A 23836-nucleotide genomic window follows, 5' to 3' on the forward strand; every position below is an offset into this window, starting at 1 on the left:
AGAAGGTAAAGGCAGTCAATAAGCCACTTCTGTGGACTAGGCATTCTGAAACTTGGCTGTTGACAATGTTGGCCAGGATTGGTGGGCAATCAAGAGTCATAACAAAGGGTGGGACCCTAGGGTAGGTCATGTTGGGCCTTCAGTGCAGGGAAGAGCATGTGGTCTGTTTGCAGATCTGTTCACATTTGCTCTGATTTTGGTGTCTCTCATTGTGTAGTGAGGTGCTGCTATAAGGACTGTGGTTGCTCTGCTATGCCAGATAATAACAGACCAAAAGGGCTGGGGATGCAGTTGGGAAAGGAATGAAGACAGGAGAGTTTCACCCTTTCTGGGAGGGGCTAGGTGGCAAGACTTTGCATTGCCCCTATTATAGTAAAAGATTTTACATGGCTTCTGTTGGAGTATGTGGAGAAAAAGGTGGTTAAGGATCCCCTATAGGGCATTTTAACAGGTTTTGTGATCAAGTTGTTGGTGACAAGTTTTCACATAGGTTTGTGGTAATCTGAAATCAGTCAATAGCAGAGAGGACGTAGTCCAGCCAAGAATTACTGACAGGAAGGGTTTTTGGACTATCTGACTTCTAACCATTCAATTCTTTTCAAAATTCCATATCAGGCTTGATTAAAAAAAAAATCATCTTTCATCTTACTCATCATATCATAGGATCATAGGAGGTTACTAGGCTATCAACCAGCAGGTCATTTCAAGCCTAGCTGTTTCTTCCCAATGTAATACCATAGATACTCTAGTCAATAACTGGGATTGTATTTATTAATGACTGCCATGTCCAGGAGAGTTGTGGGCACTATCCCCAGTAAGAATGATGCCCCATCCACTCGTCAAGGTTCCTTTTGTACAGTGACATAGAGGTGCTCTGCTTCACATGAATTGGCAGCCTATTCTAAAGATGAAGCAGTTGGTAGGAGACAAATCTGTCCCTCCAGCATGTCCTATTCAAGTCACAGGCCATATTTAGGTCCCTGGAATGGGTAGCTCAAGTCCTGTTTGATTTACTGATATGCAACAAATTCATTAGGTTTTGTTTGAAAATTGCTCTGTAAGGCAGGTATAAGTTTGCCCTAAGAAGTCTATATGATACTGAGTATAGTCACAGGGACTTTAGTCAGTCTGAGTAAGGCACATAGTGGAGTCTCTTCTTTGTTAGAAACCTCTGAAGTCTGTCCAATTGCTGCAGGTGCTTTGTACTGTACATGCTGAAATGGGCATTATACTCAATTATGGACCTGATTAATGACGAGTATAGAAGGGTTATAACCTCCTTTGCTCTAGAGGCAATACCTTTAATAATCAAGTGTGTTACATAGAAAACCTTCCTTACTATAGTAGACACATGGTGGTCAAGGATGAGGTTGCAGTCTACTTGTGATCCCAGATCTCTTACCACTTCGTAGGTACATAGGGTATTATTGTTAATTTGATAGTGTGAAGGGACATTGTTTTTTCTGAAGGAAATGATGATGCATTTCTTTGCATTTAGTTTGAGACTGTGACTAAGACACCAGTCATTGGTCTGCATAAGACCCTCCTGAAGTATGCTGACATAATTTGGGTATTCAATAATTGCACCCAGTTTGCAGTTGTTCACAAACTTGGTCAGCCACAGCCCCTTAGCTTTGACTTGAACTTCTAAGAAATATATATCAAACAGTAGAGGGCTAAGCACTGACCCTTGTGGCACTCTGATGATGACAAGTCTGCTGGTCAATGGGAAGTCACCCACTTTGATAATGTGTGAACAGTTTGCGAGCCAGTGGCAACCCATCTTACAGCAAAAGAGTTTACATTCATTTTGCTAAGTTTATCGGTAATGCATGAGTATGGGATCGTGCCAAAGGCCTTTGCCAAGTTGTACACAGATTTTCCCATACTAATGGCCCTGGTCACATTTTGAAGAAATCTACCAGGTTTAACAGACAGGAACTGCTCCTGACAAAGCCGAATTGGGTCGGATCCATGATTTGGTCACCTATGTTCCATGGCTTTACAGATGAGACTGGTTAGACAGATGGGTCTATAATTCCCTGGTTTGTTGCTAAGCCACTTTTGTGGAGAAGAATAACTGTTCCTGTTGTCCATTCAGCAGGAACAAATCCAGTGGTTAGGCTGTGATCGAATAGGGTACTTAATAGTGATGCTAGTTCATGTTTTGCTTTGTTTTGAAGACAGTGTGGAATGCTGTCTGGTCCCATAGAGGCTGTGTTTTTTGCCTTAGGCAAGGCTTTAATGACCTGCTTTCCTGATATGTAGGTTAGGGGCAAGGTTTGTGATAAGTTTAGAGGAGATAAGTGAAATTTTCACAAAATATGTCAGCTAACAGGTTTGCTATATCTGTGGGATCAGTGTTTGTGTGACACTGTTAGCCATTAGTCCAGCACATGCTTGGGTCTTACCTTTTAAGCTATGTACGCAGCTGTAAAAGGCCTTATGATTATCCTTGGCTGTGATTGCTAAGCTTTTCTCAAAGTTACCCTTAGAGGATTTGACATGTCTTATTTTCCTGTTGAGGCTGAGGAGGGTGCTTTTCCATTGTTAGGGCCTCGCCTTACTTTTCTTAGACAGCAACTTTTTGAATTTGTTGTAAAGTTTATTGATGCTGGATGTCCACCAGGGCACCTTATTTTTACTTAGGGCTCTGACTTTGATTCTCTCTGGAATAGTTGAGTCTATGCATTGCACACGTGATTGTACAGGGATTTAGTGTAAGCTTTGGTGTTGTTACCACTTCAAGATGGGGGAGGGACTTGGAATGCATTTATACCTTCCCCTAGGAAGGTATAGTTTGCTTTGGAGAAGCTTTTTAGTCTGACTTCACCCTTTGTGAGTTTTGGTGTTAGTGTTAATTCAAAGGTGGCTGATTTCTGGTTACATTTAACTAATGAGTTCTGACAGTTGTGGTGGTGCATCTGTTTGTCATTTTAGTAAGTGCCAGATCTAGTATGTTTGTTCCCCTCGTTGGGGTTTGAACAATCTGTTCCAAGCATTTGATGGTGGTATAATTGAAATCATCCATGATCAGAGTATTTGGCAATATTTGGATTGACTCCAGTTTGAGCAAGTAGGCTTCGTGAGCATCATGATCCACAGAGGAGGATCTATAACTAGCTATGAATTAAATGGGGTCTTACCCACAGTAATCTGAACATGCAGTAACTTCTTGGAACTTTTCAGTTTAACTAGTCTGGAGGTGAATTTATCTCTAATATAGATAGAAACACTGCCTTCTTTGCTTCTCACACATTCGTTTTGCAGTCTGAAGGTATGGAAGACATTGCAGCCTTGCAAGGCTGTGGTACTCTCTGAGGCTTGAACAGGTTTTTGTGACTTCACAGACATCTACATTGTCCAGTAATAGAAGTGCTTCCAGGTTGTGCAGTTTCTAGTTTAAGCTCCTAGCATTTAGCAGCATAACCGTTATTTTGTTATTGTTGGCAATTTTCATATTGGCAATTTCTTTTAACACCTTGCCTAAAAAAGGTACTATGGGGGTGGCGAGAGCCTTTGTCAGCAGCCAAAAGACTAGCAGTGCCAGGTGCAAACCACCTCTGGCAAAGCAGTAAAGTTTGTCGACCATGTCATCCCAAGCTGACAGAAACTGGATCCCCTTTGAATGATACAAAAACTAAGCCAGTTATTGAAATCAATACTTTTTTATTTATACTGTGGCATCATTCTAGGTGTGGGTAATATGCTGCTCAAGGCTAGGGACATATCTGCCTGGGACACATACTAAGAAAGCTAAATCATGTCTGTCTTCATATAGTCCAGTGAGGTACATCTTGGGTCGTTCCCTCCAACATGAGCTATGACAGAGTCATAATAGTAGTGGTTGCCGAGAACCCTGAGTGCATGCGTGATCTGACAAATCCTGACACCCGACAGGCAGCTGACTGTGACTTTCTCCTTATTTAAGCTGGTGAGTGGGACATGAGTCTTCAATGACAAGAAAATGTGTTTTTTGAGTGTTATGCCTAAGGGCTTAGTAGGTGAGACACTGGTGTTGCTATGTGTCTTGGGTGCTGTGGGAACTGTGTTAGTTGCAGCAGTCTTTGGTTTTGGAGGCCTCTGGTGTTTCAGTAAGTTTTTTGTGAAAGCCTTCACATATGTTGATTTATGTGCTGGATGCATACTATGTGTATGAGTAGTGGTAATATGTGCATGAGTAGTGATGGGTGAGTTGACAACATCTTCCGTTTTACTCTTTTGAGTGTGAGAGAGCAGGGATTCAAGACTCTTGGTGTAGATACATCTCTCACACTCTGTACTATCATGAGTTATTAGTAGAGGGTTGGGAGTGTACAGAAGGGAATTGCTACACTGCCTCAGGAGACCCAAGTCAACAAGGTTGGCAAAAGGAACAACGGTAGTCCAACTATCGATAATGCTAGGCTTGAGGAACTGTTATCACAAAGCGGGTGCTTTCAGGACTGATCTAGGAGGTGCTCTGTAGATGGGTATTTTTGATGAGGTTTTTGGCTGGTGGTTTAATAGGTCACAGCTCACTAGCAATACTTCTTAGACCAGAGATGTACTAAAGATGAGAACTACACTAATGTACTACAGCTGTATCTAAGGTAAAAAAATTTGAAATTATCTGTCCGGCTATGGCATACAATTGCACGTCAGTGACAAGCAAAAACCTGTTCAGATGCAGGGCTTAAATAATAAAAACTTTAAAAAAACTCAAAAAAAAAAAAAAAAAAAAAATGAGAATGCTTACACCAAGCCCTAGACCAATCACCCTTCACCAGACAGATTCCAATCAGTACGCTTCTCTCACAAGGATGCAGAAGGCCCCCTTCCAATCAACGATGGCTTGGAAAATGTGCACAAAATACAACAGCCACTACAAACAGACCCAGATGCAGCAAACCTGTATCTAGACTATGCTACAGCTACTAGCTATACTAATTTAGGTGGGAATACTAAAAAAAATGTTTTATATAGCAGAAAAACAGCAGTCAGACCTAAAAATGTTTCAAACAGCAGAAAAACCGCAAGTAGACATTAAACGTTTTAAACAGCAAACAAATCAATTATTTAAAATACTGCTTTGCAGGAAAACAAAACAGACATAACCAATGCTTTGCAAACAGTGGATAATAGCAACAATTACTTTGCAAACATAGCAAAAAAAAAAGCTTTGCAACATTGAAAACAGCAACAAAATATGATTTAACAGGCACAGTATTGCAAACAAATGCAGTACAAGCAGTGCAATTTACTTTACAGCATTAAAATACATTATTAAATAAGAACACAATAAGAAAGTACAGGAAATAGTATAATCAAGCAAGAAAAAAAAAAGAAAAAACAGGCAACTTACGTTTTTTGGGAAGCTCAGAAGCTTCTACTCATATGGTATCTCAGTTCAGAGCTGTGACTGGTATCCCACCTCAGTTCAGCTCGGTTCAATCAAGCTTCATCTCTCCATCTTTTTTGGAGGGTAGCTTGGTCAATGGCTACATTGATAAGTGGAATGTCAAGGTACAATATGCTTCACTAGTTGAAGCAGTGTGAGTGATTCAGGACCTGTCTGACCTGTGAATGGGAAAACTTGACATTGCCAGCTTTTCACTTGCTTTCCATTCAGGAATAAGACTGGCCTTTCTTGATATACAACTACTTAGGAAATTTTATTATGACAAACCCATGACTATGGCTTTTGCCCTTTTGAACAATGTATTAAAGTTTTCAATTGTCTTTGGTAGACATGAGCAACATACCTGAGGGTAGTTCATTACTTAGATAATTTCTTTTTGTGGGTGAAAGAATAAAAGTAGCTGAGATGGGAGTTTACCCTCTTGTGTGGCTTTGAAATGACATGGGGGTACCCCTAGCAGAGATTAAGTGGCCTTAAGAAGACATGGGGGTACCCCTAGTGGAAAGTAAGCAGCCTTGAGAAGAAATGGGGTACCCATAGTGGAGAGTAAGTGGCTTTGAGAAGACATGGGGGTTCCCTTAGTGGAGAGTAAGCAGTATGGGCCATTTAAGGTTTTAGCTTTCCTGACGATAAACGTTGATGTTCTGTTATGCTTCTTTTGTCTTTTGGATTAGTTGTTAGTCAAGTTAAATGACAAAACTGCAGGTATGTTGAACAAAGAGAAGATTCTGGTTAAGGAAGTGATGGAGATGTTAGGGTTACTGGTTTCTGCATGTCTAGTTCTTTGACAGGTCTTAAGATATTTTTTTCAGGAGAGCTAGATACAAGCACCATTGGTTAAGCTACCCAAACCAGTCAAGGAGAACAGGCTCATTTGGGTGGACATTCTCAACCAATTTAATGGAGTGTACTTTTGGCAGGGGAATTTGGTATCTTCTGTGGAGATGCATCTTTACAGGACCACAGCTGGGGGTCTAGGCATATGGGCATATTTGAAGGGTAAATGGTTTATGGAAAGGTGCCAATTTAACTGGGCAGCAGAATGGAGGAAAATATTACCTTTTTTGGAGCTCATTTGGTCTGCTTTCATAGTTTGGCAAATGGAATTGGGCAATAGGAAGGACATTTTTAATTCTGATTAACTAAGATGTAGTTAAGATTTTGACAAAAAAAATAGACGAGTCCTTATTAGTGCATGGATTATTAAGGAGGTTTGTGCTACATTGTCTTGGAATTAACCTAACTTTTTCAGCTAAGCATATTCCAGGATATTATAGTGCACTAGCTACCAGAATGTCTCATTTCTAATTCCACAGCTTTTGGAAGTTGGTTCCAGGAATACTGGTGAGTCTAGCAGCAGTAGCAAAGGAGGTGTGGATTGGGTAAGTGTAATAGGGTGTATAGTTCAACAGTTCTGGTCTAAGTCAACTAGGGAATCTCATAAGACAGCTTTGGATGTATTTATGGACTTTATAGACATTGTACAGAAGGTTAAGTGGAAAGGTCCATGTAGTCGCTGGCTATGTATTTAGTTTCCAAGTGAGAGTTGGGTGAAAAAATGAAAACCACTGGGATACATTTGGCAGTGTTATGTGCTGCAACCATATTTTCAGATGTTAGGGATTTTACTACACACTGATCTATTTCGAAGATTTTGAAAGGGTGGAAGAAGGGTTAGGGTCTATTAACAGATGTCAGGCTTCCTTACAGAAGTACATTTTGCAGTCATTGTTGAAGTTTAATATGGTTTACTCTCAAAATCTCAAAATCTCACATCTGACAATTATGAGTGTTCATATTTTCTGACCCAAAATGTCAGAAGTCAAATATGCGATCATGCACATAACTGACCAAGGTATTTAAGGAAAGTCGAAAACTCAGGAATATTGACTTTACCAAAAATACCACACTTCCATTCATCAGCTACAAACATTTGCAGGGGGCAAGCACCCTTACACCCCCCATGTGGTGGGCTGTGCCCCCACACCCCCTGGTGCTTCTATATATAAACTCCGAGATCAGACTACAGTGAGGGAAAGGGTACATTTTCTGATCCCCACTATAGTCTGATCTCCACTCAAAATGCTGAATTAACAACACAAACACACACCGGCATTCGCTGTTGTGAATTTGGCATCAGATTTTTTGCTCATACAAAATGTTGAAAACATGCTTTCAGATATACAAATGTCGCACAATGCAGACACAACATTTTAAAGGTAAACTTATATATATATACACACACACACACACACACATATATATATATATATATATATATATATATATATATTTTTTTTTATATATATACATTACATATATATATATATATATATATATATATATATATATATATATATGTATCATGTATATATATATATATATATATATATATATATATACATATATATATATATATATATATATATATATATATACATATACACATATCTGTAGATATCTATATCTATACATATAGTCAGAGAGATTTGACAGAAGTGCTGATTAGGTTAAGTTGATCCAAAATAGAGCAAGTAAATAAACTGTAGCACATGGTGCTACTTAAGGACATGGAAGTATTGCTGTGATTGGTGGCCTAGGACGAGCTTGGAAAGAATTGGTAGAAGAGAAGCAAATGGACTTGGTATTTCAAGTGCAGGTTGGTTGGCCAGTTTCAGCAGGGTATTTTGTCCAGATGATTAGGAGAGCTTTGAAGAGTTAGGGCATTGACTGGGACAGGTATTCTATCAAATTATTTAGGATAGGTGGGTTATCCAGGCTAGCTTCTGAAGGCAAGTCAGTAGAGGTTGTTAAGCAAGTTGGAAGATGAGTGTCTAATCCTTTTCTGTCATATATTAGATAGTGAGGCTATTGGAGAGTTTGGAGTTATTGTTTAGGTTTACATTATATATTCTTGTTTTCTTTTACAGGCAGGAAGAAGGTTATCCTTTTGGACCATATTTTCTGGGCTTCTAAGTGAGTGGCAGTGAGTCCTTGGGGGGGGGGGGTCTGGGATCTTTATCCAGTGGCATTGGATGTCTTTTGGCGAGGGTGCAGATGACTGCACTGTAGTATGCTGAATGAGGTATACATCATGTGTGGAATTCTGCAGTTTCTAGTAATATATTTAGGGACTAATGAAATGGGTGTGTTACTCAAGCAAGAGCCTCTGTCACAGATTATTACTGACCTGATGATGAGTAAGCAGTAGTTTCCAGGTATAGCATTAATTCTGTATACCATCATACAAAGGTTGTTTTGGAGGACTACTATTATTTTTAAGGCAGTTGAGACTGTAAGGATATTTGCTAACCACTAGGAAAGCTAAGGTAAGAGCTGTGTTCAGTTTTTAGGTGCTTGAACACTAAAATTATGTTGATAGGGACACAGACTACTATAGATGTGATGGTATATATCTCAGTGATACTAGTTTGTTGTGTTAAATGTGCATTTATCCTTGTTCTTGATGGATTTGATAGTTTAATATACTAGTAGATGAGGACCTACTATGGTTACTCGATTGGGAAGGAAGGGGGAGGGATAGACTGCCTTTTGCTTTTCAGGTGGATGGAAGAAGCGATATTTTAAAAAAGGAAGTCTTCCTTTTCACTCCGTTCCTTCATTATACAGAATGAGAGGTGGCTTAAGTGAGTATTATTATTATAATGCTGTTGGGCTGGCTAGGATACTGAGGTGAGTGTTCTGCCACTCTGCCTATACATGATGGTTTTAATATTTGCTATTACTTCTTGCTTGTCCCTTCTTAAATTTTGTGAAGTTTTCTGTGTTATCAGTTGGTTTACAATAAAATCTTGTCACATTGCATATGCTGATGTCTTCATTTGTGTGGGGCATTTTCGTTTGTTGCAGGAGAAGTGCTGAATTGGTATCTGTGTCATTGATTGATTTTATAGTATCTAGAGGTAAATGAGAGAGGGAGGGACTAAGCACAGAGACAGAGAATTAAGTAGATGACAAGTTCATAGGTAGGAAATGTGGAATCTTTTGTTAAAAAACAGGACAGTGGTAGCTGTCTCTCTCTACAGATACACACACACACACACACACACACACACACACACACACACACACACACACACACACACACACACATACACACACACACACACACGCACACACACAAATAGGTGCATATATATGGATCCCTGTCAGGCAATCGAGTTTTCAGAAACTTGAAATTCATATGGTTGGGACCATATGATTGAGGTTCCGAAAACTTGACATCCAAAAAAAAGAAAAGAAAAACACAACAATTTAACCCCCTGCAAATTAAATATACCAACTCTAAGATCACACTACAGTAAAGAAAAGTGTAAATTTCCATTTACACACTGTACCACTATCTACATTTAAAACTTTTTAGTTTTCAGAAACTCAATCATATGGTCCCGACCAAATGAATTTCAAGTTTCTGAAAACTTGATGCTCTAACAGGTATATATATATATATATATTTATATTCTAGGGTAAGGTAATCTTAGCTTCTTTAGCACTAACATTAGTAGCTCACTCTTCTACTGTCCATTGCTACAGTGCTTTTTATATTTTGTGGGAGGTGGTGGAAGAAGGGGTCTTCTCTTCTGAATAAGAAAGCAAGCCCTTCTTTCCCCTGCTTACTTTCAGCTGGTTAACAGAGAATGAGAGGTGTTTTATACAGCTTTTGTATGAGTTCAGTTGTGTTTTAGTGAGTTGTGTCATAATGCTGTTAGTTTGCTGTTCATGATGGTGTTGTTTGCTATGATTTTTTTCAGGTTCCTTTCTGAATTGAATGACGTTTTTGTGTTATCAGTTGGTTTACAATAAAATCTGGTCACACCGTCTGTGCTGCTGTCTTTATGTTTGTCACGCATTAGGGTAGAGACAAATATTTATAGCTGCCTAGGGTAGATAGAAAAGCAAGACAAGTTAGTCATTTATATATGCACAAAGAAGATTATTTGAGACAGATTCAAAATACAGTCCTGAAGTATTTATTCACTAGTGAGTTACAGTTCCATCCTTTGGATGAGACCGTAATCTGAATCCTTATGCTTGAGTTGATAGTATCATAGGAGGATGTAAAGGATCCCATGGCACTTATTGAAATTAATAGTGGAAGCTCCCCACTGTCTTGGCCAAATTTCTATTGGTAGTATAAAAACAACCTCAGATCTCCCCTGAAAAGAGGCTACTAGACTTGTAAAACTAACCTGGTCAACAAAAGATAAATAAAAAAAACATGGAATCATGGAATCATGTGCTTCTTAATGAATCACTTTCAATATACATTAGAAAATGCTACAAAAAACAAATGAGCCTTGGTTAAATATAAAGTAAACGCTAGTAGATCTAAATGGTGACAGGGACACAGAGTATGGAACATTAAGTACTCTATAGGAATGCACATTTTAAACTGATTCAGTGAGTCACTACATGTTGCCATGATGAGCTTTATTGTATAACACATGGGGTGATACTGCATTATGGTCACAATGTTACTGAATATTTCTCAGTGAATAAAAGGTTTATTTTCTTAACAACTATATTTACTGAGATCTGGTAGCATCAACAATATCAGACATGATCTAATACTCATCTGTAATGATTGACATATTTTATATTTTGATCACAGAATGCTGTTCCCAGATTACAGGGTTGTATACCTGTTAATATCAATTGCAAACAATATCATTCAGTCTTAGACATATTTTGTCCTGTCTCATTAGTGTTGTTGTCTTTTGTACTTTGAAATTGTCAGTGAATCATCTTGCAGCAGTTGTTATTTCCTAAGCAGTGTAGATGTCGACAGTAAAGCTGCTATGCTAATGTGGAATAAAAAACAGTAATATCTAATATTACATAGTAGCTTTCTAACAGTCCCAGTCTGCTGTAGCGTGTTTAAAGTGTTGAAGTAAAAAGTTCTAATTAGTAAAAATGGCAAATTGTAAGACAGTGTGTATTAAAAGTGCTAGCATTCTAACAGAGATATTTTCAATTTTTGCAGTGCATTATATCTTATACTGATACAGTCAGACAGAAAGGTGCAAAACATAGATTCAGTCTTGCATTTGGGTCTAAACAGTATTAGAAATGTCATAAAATTCATAGGCTATATATAGAAATGTAAAAAAGAAATGTCTGCAGAGTTTACACTTAGTGAACCCCATTTCATATAGTTACAAGAACATGATTTTATATCTTTCTACATAAAATACATGTGAGAATTGCCAGCTGCATGGATCTCACAGCACTAATATACAGTTTGCAGCCATCAGGATTGAATCCAGTAGGCTGTATGCCTTTAGTCACATGATTATTAGATAACTACAGACTACCTAACAATGGATATGTGTTGTCTGCTTATATGAGACTCTCTGAACAAGTTCTTGTTGAAATAATTTATATTTTAGGTAAGTGAATTGTTGAGGGCATGTCTGACCTATGTTTTAATTTACAGAGAAGGGACTGCTGCCACCACAAGGCAAGATGCTACTTTAATTCAGTTCTTTTAAAATCCATGTTGAAATTATATCATGTATAAGAAAGGTTATATAATGAGTTCCAGTGGGATGTGGGATTAATCCCGCTCATGAAAGGAGGATCTTTTAATAACGCATTCATGGCTCTGCCACTAAGGAGCTGACAGCTCTTCCCTTATTTGTGGGATTAATTCTATCTCCCACTGGAACCCATTATGTACACTCACCCACTTACAATATCAGAACTCTGCACAACTGCATGAAACCTTCATATAATTAGCTACTGCTGTATATGCTTGTTTCCCGATGCATGCAGAAAACTAGCCAGGACCAGATAGTTTAGCATGGGATATTTCCCATCACACCATGTTTAGTACACTGTGTCATTTCAACAATTAGAGAAAAGTGCGAACATATGCAATTCTAACTATCCCCAGATACTTTAACCCCTTTCTTGAGGAAACAGCAAGAATTGTCTGTGAAGATAAGGTCATACCTTCCTGAATGTTGAGATTATCTTTAGACAATTAAAGCAAACATGACTAGACAGGACTTCTCCCTCAGGAAGGAAACTGGAGGAAAAATGTGTATTATTATTCATGCTGTTTAGACAGTGCATCCAGAAGAGACTGCATATTGTTTAAACTTTTCTGAAAATACAGTTTGATAAATATTAAACAGCTTTGTTCATTGCAGTTTTTATATCTTTCTACTGATAAACTTAAAAGAATATTGCCTTTTTCCACAGGATCATTAGTGATTCTTCAGTGTTGCAGCTTTTAAAGAAGAGGAAACAGAAAAAAAATTACATGCACTGATAAGCAAAAGCAAAGACAATTTTTCAGCTGTGTATAGAATATAATGGATTTGTTAATTTAGGTTATGACTTCAACTGCTACTTCTGTTAACATGCACTGTTTCTTATTAATCTATGATGTTTTATGATCACTACACCATGTCTGTCAGCATCTCATAGTTTAGCACCTACCTTTGAAATATGACACACATATAGCCAAATTCAGAGCGAGTTTTTATTTTAAAAAAAGTCTGTGTATTTGACATGATTATAAGGAATGACAAGCATTTTGTCCTGTACTTAACTATGACTAAGCCTACACGCAATTACCCTATATTTATGAAATTATAAATTCTTACTAGATACATAAGATCTCATATACTCATTAAATTGTCCTGGGATACCTTATGTATTTTCAAATATTCATCACACCTGAACCTAATATGCTTTCAGAAGAAGCTGTACAATCTTCTTTGAGGAACGTTACTTTAATAATTCTGTCTAGAAGATGAGAGCTTTCAAAATATGTAGGAATGTCAAAACAGATTGTTCATTAACATCTGGACAATGATACCTGGTAACATTTAAAACACAGGAAGAAAGAATAATGTTGATGCCTAAAGTAAAGTAAAAAATGAAAAGAAATCATGCAAAACCTATTTTATTTTAATAAACTACAGAGTATATACAAGATAATCCCCCAGATTCTCAAAAGCTTACATGGAGTGCAAGATGTGAGCAGGAGCTCATGCAGGCAATATGTCTTCCGTGCGATCCAGGAACAGCCGGCAGGGGCATGCACGAGAACTCCAGCACTAATCCTGCACAGACTAAGTCCTGGTATGCAAATGACCTCATTTGCAGGAGAAATCCATGCAAATGAGGTGATTTTACAATCCAGGAAGCTTGCTATAGTCCGTGCAAGACTAGTGCAATCTGTAGAAATGTACTCAGAGTACATTTCTGCAAATTCCAAAATGGAGCTATGACAGCTCCAAATAAAGGCTGCATATCATTGAGGAAGCATGCCAATGGCCATGTATAAGGCCATTGGCATTGCAAACTGTTTAAAAAATAAAAAAAATCAACTTTTATTATTTTTTTGCTGATCTCGGCTGTTTAAGCATAGGGCAGTGGCGCACAAATGGGATGGGGGGTTAAGAAAATAAAATGAGCATTCTAACTAAAATCAGTATTCTGTCATGCAAGTCAATGCAGGCAGAAGACAACCTGGCCAGTGAGTAGTGCTTGCTAAGGGGGGAGGCTCAGTGTGAGACATGTAACTATGGATTAGAAGGCAATCCTAAGGAAATGAGGGGAAGGATAGTGAATCCCAGATTTCCCCAGGGTGTGAGGCAGGTCCCAAGAGTGTAAGAGCATAAATAGCCAGGTGCAATACTAGGTTATAGGTGACATCATGGAGGGGTGTCAGGCATACTGTAAGTGGATTGGAGCCCTGTGGCTCGGGACTGCTCCTAGCTTAGCACAGCTAAGCTAGAGGTGTGTCCAAACTGCCTAGCGCTCTTTACAAAGTGTAAGCGGGAGTGCACAATGGGTTTTACATGAAGAAAAAGGAAGATAAACCAAGAAATAGCAGCTCTGTGCAAATTTGAGCACTCCGTTTGCATGGCATGCACACAGGCTTAAACAGGGAGGCAATGGGAAGGGAAAACAGCAGTAGGAAGGTAATCAAGGAGAACTAGCTTAGCGGACAAGTGAAATGTATCAGAAACAGCCAATTACACAGGCAGCAGCCCAGCCCAGCCCAGCACACCACTATAAACTATGCAAACACCTTTCCCCCTTCTTTTTCCCAAAACCTCTGCACCACCCGTGTATACAGATGGGGAAATTTTAAAAAACGAAAGCAAGAGAAAAAATGTTAGGGGCTACTTTTGCTATCATAAACCAGCATCTGCAAGAGGCTGAGGATGGTGAGGATGTAAATGCTGCTGAGCAACCCACAGTGAGGAGACGGAGAAGAGTGCACAGATCCAGGGTAACCTACCAAGGGCTACAAGAGCCGGAGATAGTGGAGCTCTATAGAGTGGACAGGGACCTCCTACAGCAAATTGTTGAGCTGTGCCGGCCACGCCTCACACACAGAACTAACAGAGGGGAACCCATCCCAGTGGATATCAAGGTATGTATAGGCCTAGGAATACTAGCTACAGGTACCTTCCAAAGGTCAACTGGGGATATGATGGGAATTTCACAGGCATCAGCATCCAGGGTACTCCACCAGTTCCTGGATGCCATATCAGCACATGTTGGTGAGCACGTATATTTCCCCATCACCCGTGAGGAGTTGTCCAGCAATTTGCATTTCTTTCACCGAACAGCAGAATACCCTGAGGTAGTCGGTGCAATATACTGCATGCACATACGTATTAAAGCACCACCAGGTGAGAGGGGTAGGGTCTACATCAACCACAAGGGCTTCCTCTCCATCAGCTATCAGGTCATGTGCGATGCCCAGGGCATAATAATGAATATGTGTGCTGGCTGCCCTGGAAGCTACCACTATTCCCACATCTGGCAGCTGACACAGCTGTACCAGACATTTACCAATGGGGACATCCCACATGGTCACCTAGTGGGGGATGCTGGATACACACTGGAGCCATGGCTGATGACACCCATCAGAACTGCACACACACCCGAACAATAACTCCATAATGAGGCACACGCACAAACACAAATCATAATAGAGCTTGTGTTTGGGATGCTCATGTCACAGTTCTGGTGCCTGGACACATCTGGTGGAGCCTTGCAGTACTCATCAACTACATGTACCCAAATTGTCCTTGTATGTGCCATGCTACACAGTATGATCCTGTGGAAACAGCTGCAGCAGGAACAGCATGGGGCAGGGCCACACAGCCCCCCACCAGTGCCAAGGCCAGCAGAGGCACAGAGTGACTCAGAGGAGGAACAACCTGAGCCTGCCCCAGTAGGCAGAAGGAAGCATGCCCAGTATGCCCTGGCCTTGGCAAAGAGACAATGCATAGCACATGCACTGACACAGTAGGGACCCAGGGAATGACACTTCTTTACGACTTGCAAATACAGTAAAACAGATGCCAAACATGACACTACCTGTGCTCAACCATGTATAGGGAGTATACTATGTGCATCTGACATAGGCAGCCCTGCAGCACCACCCTCAATACTGGGACACCTACAAGGTAAGTGACTCACACATGCCAGTTAGGGGGGCACATACCCAACAACAGTCACAGCCAGCAGGATAGGTGTAAACAAACACAAACAAATGTTGTACTATGGCCTCTGAATGAGCCCTATGGGTAACTCCTCCCCCAGGCCTACACAGACAGACTACAGCAGGCCAGGCAGTTGGATGTAAGTTGTGAAGGCTAGGAAGTCAGAAATTAATATGTAGGTAGTTAAAGCTAAGATCTGTAGTACACTGGTATGTCTCTAGCCAGCATGATAGGTAAGACTACAGACTGAAATGGTGAACCCGACATACCAGTACAGTCCTAGCAAATGTGTAAATGTTTCAGGTGTGTCCAACCATCCTACTTACACTTATAGTAACAATCAGGTGTGCCCCCCCACCCCTGTGTAGAAATGTAGAAACAGTCAGGTGCCCCCCCTCGCTATGCAGAAATGTAGCAACAGTCAATGTCAAATGACCAATGCATACCCTGCAGACACAGCATGCCACCTGTCAGTGTACAAAGGTCAGCACCGCAGTACAAACTACCTGGACTTGATCCACACATGCAATATAGATGGCCATACTGGGCATGCTCACATACTTAGAGGAATGAAGGCAATGTCAGTCAACAACATACTGAAAGGTCATACTGGGCATGCTCACACACAAACACACGAAGGCCATATCTGAAAACACCAGTGGACCAGAAATATCTAGCAGTTGTAGTTCTTATTGCAGACACATTTCAGTATGCACCACTCCTGCCTAGTACACACAGTGGATAGGAATGCAGACATATATGTAAGGACAACCACTATAATAAGCCAAAGGTAGACAGACACAGATGTGTGGAAGAGGGTGACCTTGACAAGGAGCCACCTAGGTCTGTCCCACCCAGCACACAGCCAAAGGGCCCCAAACACATGAGGTGCAGGTGTCACTCACTGCAGATACTAGCCACCAGTATCTGTCAGCATGACAGACTTCATGGTGCACATGCCAGCTATGCAACATGACTGTACAAGGAAGTAGACACCTAGTAGCTGTATACACATACCTGTAGCGTATGACCCCGTATGTGCCCGCATGTGGCATGACAACCCCTACATGAATGGGTTATGGCCCATGCACACACTTCCCACCATATAGCAGTATCATGACAAGCCTGCTGAGGTCATCCAATGTGAAATACACCTTTGGGAGAGCTGTAGCTCAGTCATCCCTATGGCACATTCTATAACTGTGTACTGCTGTAGTGATAAACTAGTTAGGTAGTAGTTCTAACCCCAGACTTGGCAACTGTATGAGTGTGTGTTTGTGTGCATGTCTCTCTGACTGTGTAGAGAGAAATGCTTTTTAGGCTACTCACACTCTGTACAATTCATATACTCAACTTTAGCAAGGCTGCTGATGTCACTCACCTAGAAATACACCTCTGGGAAAATCATAGCCTAGTAGTCTCCGTAGCGCATCCTGTGACTGTGTACTGCTGTAGTATGATAAAGTAGTTAGGTAGGTGTTCTAACCTCAGACCTGGCAACTGTGTTTGTGCATGTGTGACTGAGTAGAAAACAATGCTTTTTAGGCCACTCACACTCCATACTATTCATATACTCAACTTTGGCAAGGCTGCTGATGTCACTCGCTTAGCAATGCACCTCTGGGAAAGTAATCACCTAGTAATCTCCATAGTGCATCCTGTAATTGTGCAGTGTGTTAAAGTAGTTAGGTAAGTGTTCTAAACCCAGACCTGGCAACTGTGTTTGTGTGTGTGTCTGACTGAGTCGAGAGCAATGCCTTTTAGGCCACTCACACTCCGTACAATTCATATACTTAACTTTGGCAAGGCTGCTGATGTCACTCACCTAGAAATACAACTCTGGGAAAGTAATAGTCTAGTAATCTCTGTAGCATATCCTATACCTGCATACTGCTGCAGTGTAATAAAGTAATTAGGTAAGTGTCCTAGCCCCAGACTTGGTAACTGTGTATCTCTGAGTGTCTGTGATTGAGTAATGAACAATGCTTTTTAGGTTACTCACACTCCTTAGAATTCATATACTCAACTTTGGCAAGGCTGCTGATGTTGCTCACCTAGAAATACACCTCTGGGAAAGTCATAGCCTAGTAATCTCTGTAGCGTGTCCTGTAACTGCGTACTGCTGTAGTGTGATTTAGAACTGTGGTAGGGTTCCATCTCCACCCATGGCAGTTCTGGATGTTATGTGTGTGTTTCAATGTCTGTGTATGGAGCAATGCATCATAGGCTGCTCACTCGTAGTACATATCAAATGCCCTACGTTGCCAATCCTGCTGATGTCATTCATCGTGAAATACAACTTTGGTTAGAACATTCTTTACTAATCCCTGTGGTGCAGCCTATAACTGCTCCATGCTGTAGTATGATATAAGCCTTGGTCAGGGGTTCTATACCCATGCATGTCAGTTGTGGATGTATTGTGTGTGTCTCACTGCCTGTGTAGGGAGCAATGCACTCATCAATCACAATACAGTTGAAATGCCCTACTTTGGGAAACCTGCTGATGTCACTCAGTGTGAAATACACCTTTGGGGAAGAATGCCTCTAGTAATCCCTGTGGTGTGTCCCAAAACAGCTCCATGTTGTAGTGTGATATAGACCTTGATCAGGGGGTTCTATACTCACATATGTCAGTTGTGGATGTTTTGTGTGTGTCTCACTGTCTGTGTAGGGAGCAATACATTTTAGGCTAGTCACTCGCATTACAGTTGAAATGCCCTACTTTGGTAATCCTGCTGATGTCATTCACTGTGAAATACACCTTTGGGGAAATTCACTGTAAAATACACCTTTGGGGAAAAAGTGCCTTAGCAATGCCCATGGTGCGTGCTATAACTGCGTAGTGCTGTAGTGTAATAAACTAGTTAGGTAGGGGTTCAACTCCCAGTGATGGCAGGTGTGTGTTTGTAACTCATATCCTGTGTAGAGGTCAGTGTGGGCAATGTGGAGAGAGTATTGCTTATTTCTTTTATGGTGGCTCTACTATATATCGCAATGTCAACCATACAGGGATAACAGATGTAAATTAGCTGGGAGGCTGGGGTGCAAAGCCATACCCATACATGTGACATCAAGGCCAGCCAATCCAAGTTAGCAACCCCTCTATTACCTAGAGCACAAACTCAACCCATATGTCATACGCACACACATGCCTAGGCAACAGCCAATATGTGGGTAGTACACTGCATATTGGCCACTGATAGTAACTATGCAGTGATAGCAGTGGGCTACAGAGGACATGTCAACCTGTCCATCTGTCCAATATGCACGTACATGCAGACAGTGCACCTCCACCATGTTCCCCCAATGGACAACTGCACCACTTGTGGTGCCTTCACATGTGACTCACAATGGACATACCATGCCTGACAACATGCCCTGTATGGACAGATGACACTGACATCAGGGAATGCTGCTGGCATGCCATCAATGTAGGTGAAGGGTAAACCTGCTGCCCATTACCACTTCCTGCCACAGGTGAGCAAGACTGGCACATCTGATGATAATCTGTGTTCACAACATGGGCCAGACACCCCAGGTACAGTTCCACATGTCACTGTACATGCATTTGGGAGGTGTGCACATCCCAGACACCATCCATGTCATGGACTAAGGAACACATACATGGCATGTGGTGTACAGCATTGGCCATACATGGCATGTGGTGTACAGCATTGGCCACACACAATAGTCACCCAGGTGACTGGATGGGGGATTCAATACCCACCTGTGTGGGCAAATGCAGTAACTACAGGCATGAGCCACAATGCAGACCATTGTCATGTGGCCTGATACCAAGGTATACCCATTGCCTACCCTTGTACAGCCTGTTGGCACAGTTGACCACCACACACCCTTGTAGACATGCACCCTTGCATGTCAGAACTGGCCCCCTGTGTGTTCGTGTGTGTGTGTTGTATGGTGTGTATGTTCACATCCACACTCACTACAACCCCCCCAGGGCATATTGAAGCATGCTGTCTGATGTCTGACATCTCCTCATACTCTTTGCCCATACAGCCTCCGTATGACTCGTGTGGTGCATTTGATACCTGCACACTGATGTGTTATGGCAATCCCACTAGTGATGGGTTGCACTCCTGGCCCTGCCACGTATGTCAATGTGTGTGCGTCCCTGTGTGAGTGTGCCTGTGTTGACGCTGGTACCTCTTCATGCAGACAGGCACGTGTATGACACCTAACATATATATCATCCGTATCCCTGTCGCAGATGTCACTCACCCTCACTTATATATTCTGAGTGCTCCACATCAGGTAACCCATGTGGTGCATCCAATAACTGCATCAAATTGTGATAGCACTACATAGTTGTCGGGGGTTTGATACCCTGTGCTGGTAGGTGTGTAACAAAAACATGCTTCAGTTTTACGCTCCCACCCCTCCCTGACATGTATTTGCCTCTGTCTGCCTCCCGCACTCCCTCTTTATTAGATGTGGAGACCCACAGCTGCCTTGCTTAGGCAGCAGCATGTGTATTTTATGTGATGCTCATGATCAGCTGATGGCCTCTACATGAATTGCAGCCCTCCCCTAGCTGACTGCATGTGGAAAAGCTGTGGTAACAATCCCATAGCCAATTGCATGGAAACACACTCCAATACCCAGGAACATCATGGTGGTGTTAGGCCTTTTCAGTCACTGTGAGCAGGAACTAGATCTGTTGTTTGGCAAACAGCATCACAGATGGATTTGGGATTTACCTCTAACAACATACACTGTGGAAAGAGGGCAACAAATGGGGGTGGATGTGCCTCACCTGACTACAGACTGTAAGTGCTGCTATACTGCATTTGGAGTAATGTTGGTTTAACACTGTTTGTCTGGATATGCCTGTCATACATGTTGCAATGTCATGTGCCTCCCATGTCAGTTCCATGTATATGAGGAATCCCCATCTGCAGGGTCATCTGCAGACTGGGCGGTGTTGTGCCTATGTGTTAGCCACAGTGCATCTATCTGGGGAATGCAGAAGGTAGTGTGAGAATTGCAGTCTGTAGATGGTGAAAGCCATGACAGTTACTGACTTCATATCCCACATAGGACATATGTTGCAACAAACACTGTTACAATGGAAAATATACTAGGTTATCACAGCAACATCTCTATACTGGCCATGTGTATGTGCTGTCAGCCACATCTCTGTTAACCTTTGTACAGATGGTGTGCATGAAGTGGTGCATATGTGCTGTACACCATAAATAGTGTCATCATATCTGATAACAAGCCAGTGATATATCAGATTGCTACATGTCCTGTACAGTAGGGGTTACATTTCATGCCATAACCTGGACATTCTATGGATATTTGTACAGTACTGAGGTCTGTGTAGTGATGGTGAATGTCGGCAGTATGTGTATTGTTAATAAGTACTTTAGCCTGTGTACAGACTGTGGTAGATGTCATTGTTCTAGCTCCCCTTCTATCAGATGTTACATGCTGCCCCACTGTATGGTACCGTTTTACCGTAGATGTTTGTAGGGCCACACACACACATGTCCCATACCACAGACAGCCATCAGACCAAACTGTGTAGCAGCCCAGTATAGGTAGGGTCATTCTGTGAGTGGCACATATGAGGATGGTGCAGAACAGATAGTCCAAATACTGTAATATTATGCTAACTTACCATATGTGGCTGTGGCTGTGTTCACATTGGTTGTGGTTATACACTGTCACACAGGTGTATCTTACCTTGTGCTGTGACATGGCCGTTGAGCCTGCTATATATGCAGGTACATGTGCATTCCCCCATATGAGATGAAGGCCAGTGTTGAGCCAGTCTGCCTGTAGCCTGCACAGTGCATTGTTACATGCCTAGCAGCTAAGTGTACTTAACCAGTGGGATGTCATGTGCAGATACTTGCCAGATGTACTGCTGCCGGGCCTCCCGTAAATGTCATGTATGTCAGACAGAGCAGTGGGATGCTGTACAGATGTATGTCAATATCTAGTGGGTAGTATGTGTCCATGGCACCCCTGTACCAGCAGTCATTATGTGTCAGGCCAGACAGGAGTGTGTGAATCCAACACCTATGGTGCCAAATGTATACCAGTCGTTATGTGTTATACCCATCTACATGGCTGTCTACATCAATATTGTCCGGCCTGGTACACATGTGGTGCACTAAGAGATTATATGTATACCTCTGGAGTGTACAGGGTGTGTCCAAAGTTCCACATATGATGGCCAATATCTCTGCTGCACTCCACAGGGGCATTACATGCTAGCGGCTGTACTTTACAATGATTTCCTTAAGACATCTGTCAGTAGCCAATGGCACACATGTTAAAAGCAGATGCCAGCATCCACACCCACCATGTCTGTGAAGACAATCCCAATGACAGTAGCAACAGTCTAGTAATAAACCTGCTATACATACCTGACATCCCCTTGCACTACAACTTTGGGACTGTAGGGGCTGGGGTACAACTACACTCCATGTCCAGGACATATGGTGGAAATATATGTACATATACATATCCAGATAGCTATATATATATATATATATATATATATATATATATATATATATATATATATATATATATATATATATATATGCATATAATTACACATGTGTACTACATTCAGTTACCACTGTAATGGCAACCACCCACTATAAATCCCTATAACATGTGAGTGTGGTCCCTTTACATTTCCTGCATGATGGGCATCCTTCCTGTGTGTGGGCAATAGTGATACAGACAGCAGGTAGCAGTACCTCTTACAGGAGAACCTGCCCACTCAGAGCAGCCACATATTTGTAGGAGGATCAGGAACTACAGACAGACTGTGAGTAGAGTTGTGTTATGCTTTACATAGTACTGGTGTTACAGGGTGTGTGTGTGTACATGCTAGTGTACCTTGGAATGCAGTCTGTCTGCATAGCTCACTACTGTGGGCCTATCCTCTTGCTGGACAGAGGTATGCCTATCATGTGTTGTCCGTCCACTACACAGGTTCTGTGTCAGATATTACACTGGCAGTGTTTTTGTGTTGCGTGCTATCAGTACATGGCTACATCCATTTCTATTTTTAACCTCAATTCCCTGACTAAGGGTATGTTGCAGACTATCCTCTAACACCAGCACCTTGCTTAGTGTATGGCAACAGTGTTCCACATATGTGCCTGTGTTCCAGTCTCTGTCCTCCATCTACATACCAAGCTTTGCACATATGTCATGCTGTTGGGGGTTGTTCTATAATGGGCTGTGAGTATATCACACTGCCATTTCTGCCATTAAGCCACTGCTGTTGTATCCCCTGCACATAGAGTGGGGCTGGGGCCATATATGTGTGGATGTCACCTACACAACACATGTGCACCCTTATGCACAGCAGAGGCCAGTGTATGTAACAGTGGTATATGGGACTGCATTAATGAGTCTAGGTGGGAAGCACCATAAATGACCTAGGCTGTTCCAAAATGTGGGGTTATCAGGGGTGAGCTTCCACAAGGTATCTGGATGTACAGTGTTGTATACTCCACCTATATTGATATTACTTACATGACTTGGGGTACTGCAAGCCTACTGCCTCCTGCCATGCAAACTGTTCTGTCTGTTATGCCTTGTTATGTACGAGTTACTACCCATTTGATCACAAAACGTCTTTACCTCCTACGGAGTTTGTACAGAGTATAGATAGAGGCTGCTGAACTACACAACTGCAGTACATACTGTTAGTTGTGTGGTACCCTGTGGCCCAATCTGTCTTCACTATTGTACATTCTGAAGGGCTTGGCCTGGACAGCAGCAGTTGTGAACCTTTCCAGACTACTGTATTACTGTAACTGTTTCACAGTTGCAGTACTCTGTTTATATGGTTGTCAGTATCTGAACAGCTATATGACATGGCATATAGAACTGTTATAGTACACAATTAAAGGATTCCATTTCTGAAAATCTGTGTGTG

The sequence above is a fragment of the Protopterus annectens genome, chromosome 3.part0, assembly GCF_019279795.1.
Source record: "Protopterus annectens isolate FY-2018-M chromosome 3.part0, PAN1.0, whole genome shotgun sequence".
In the NCBI taxonomy this organism is placed as follows: domain Eukaryota; kingdom Metazoa; phylum Chordata; order Ceratodontiformes; family Protopteridae; genus Protopterus; species Protopterus annectens.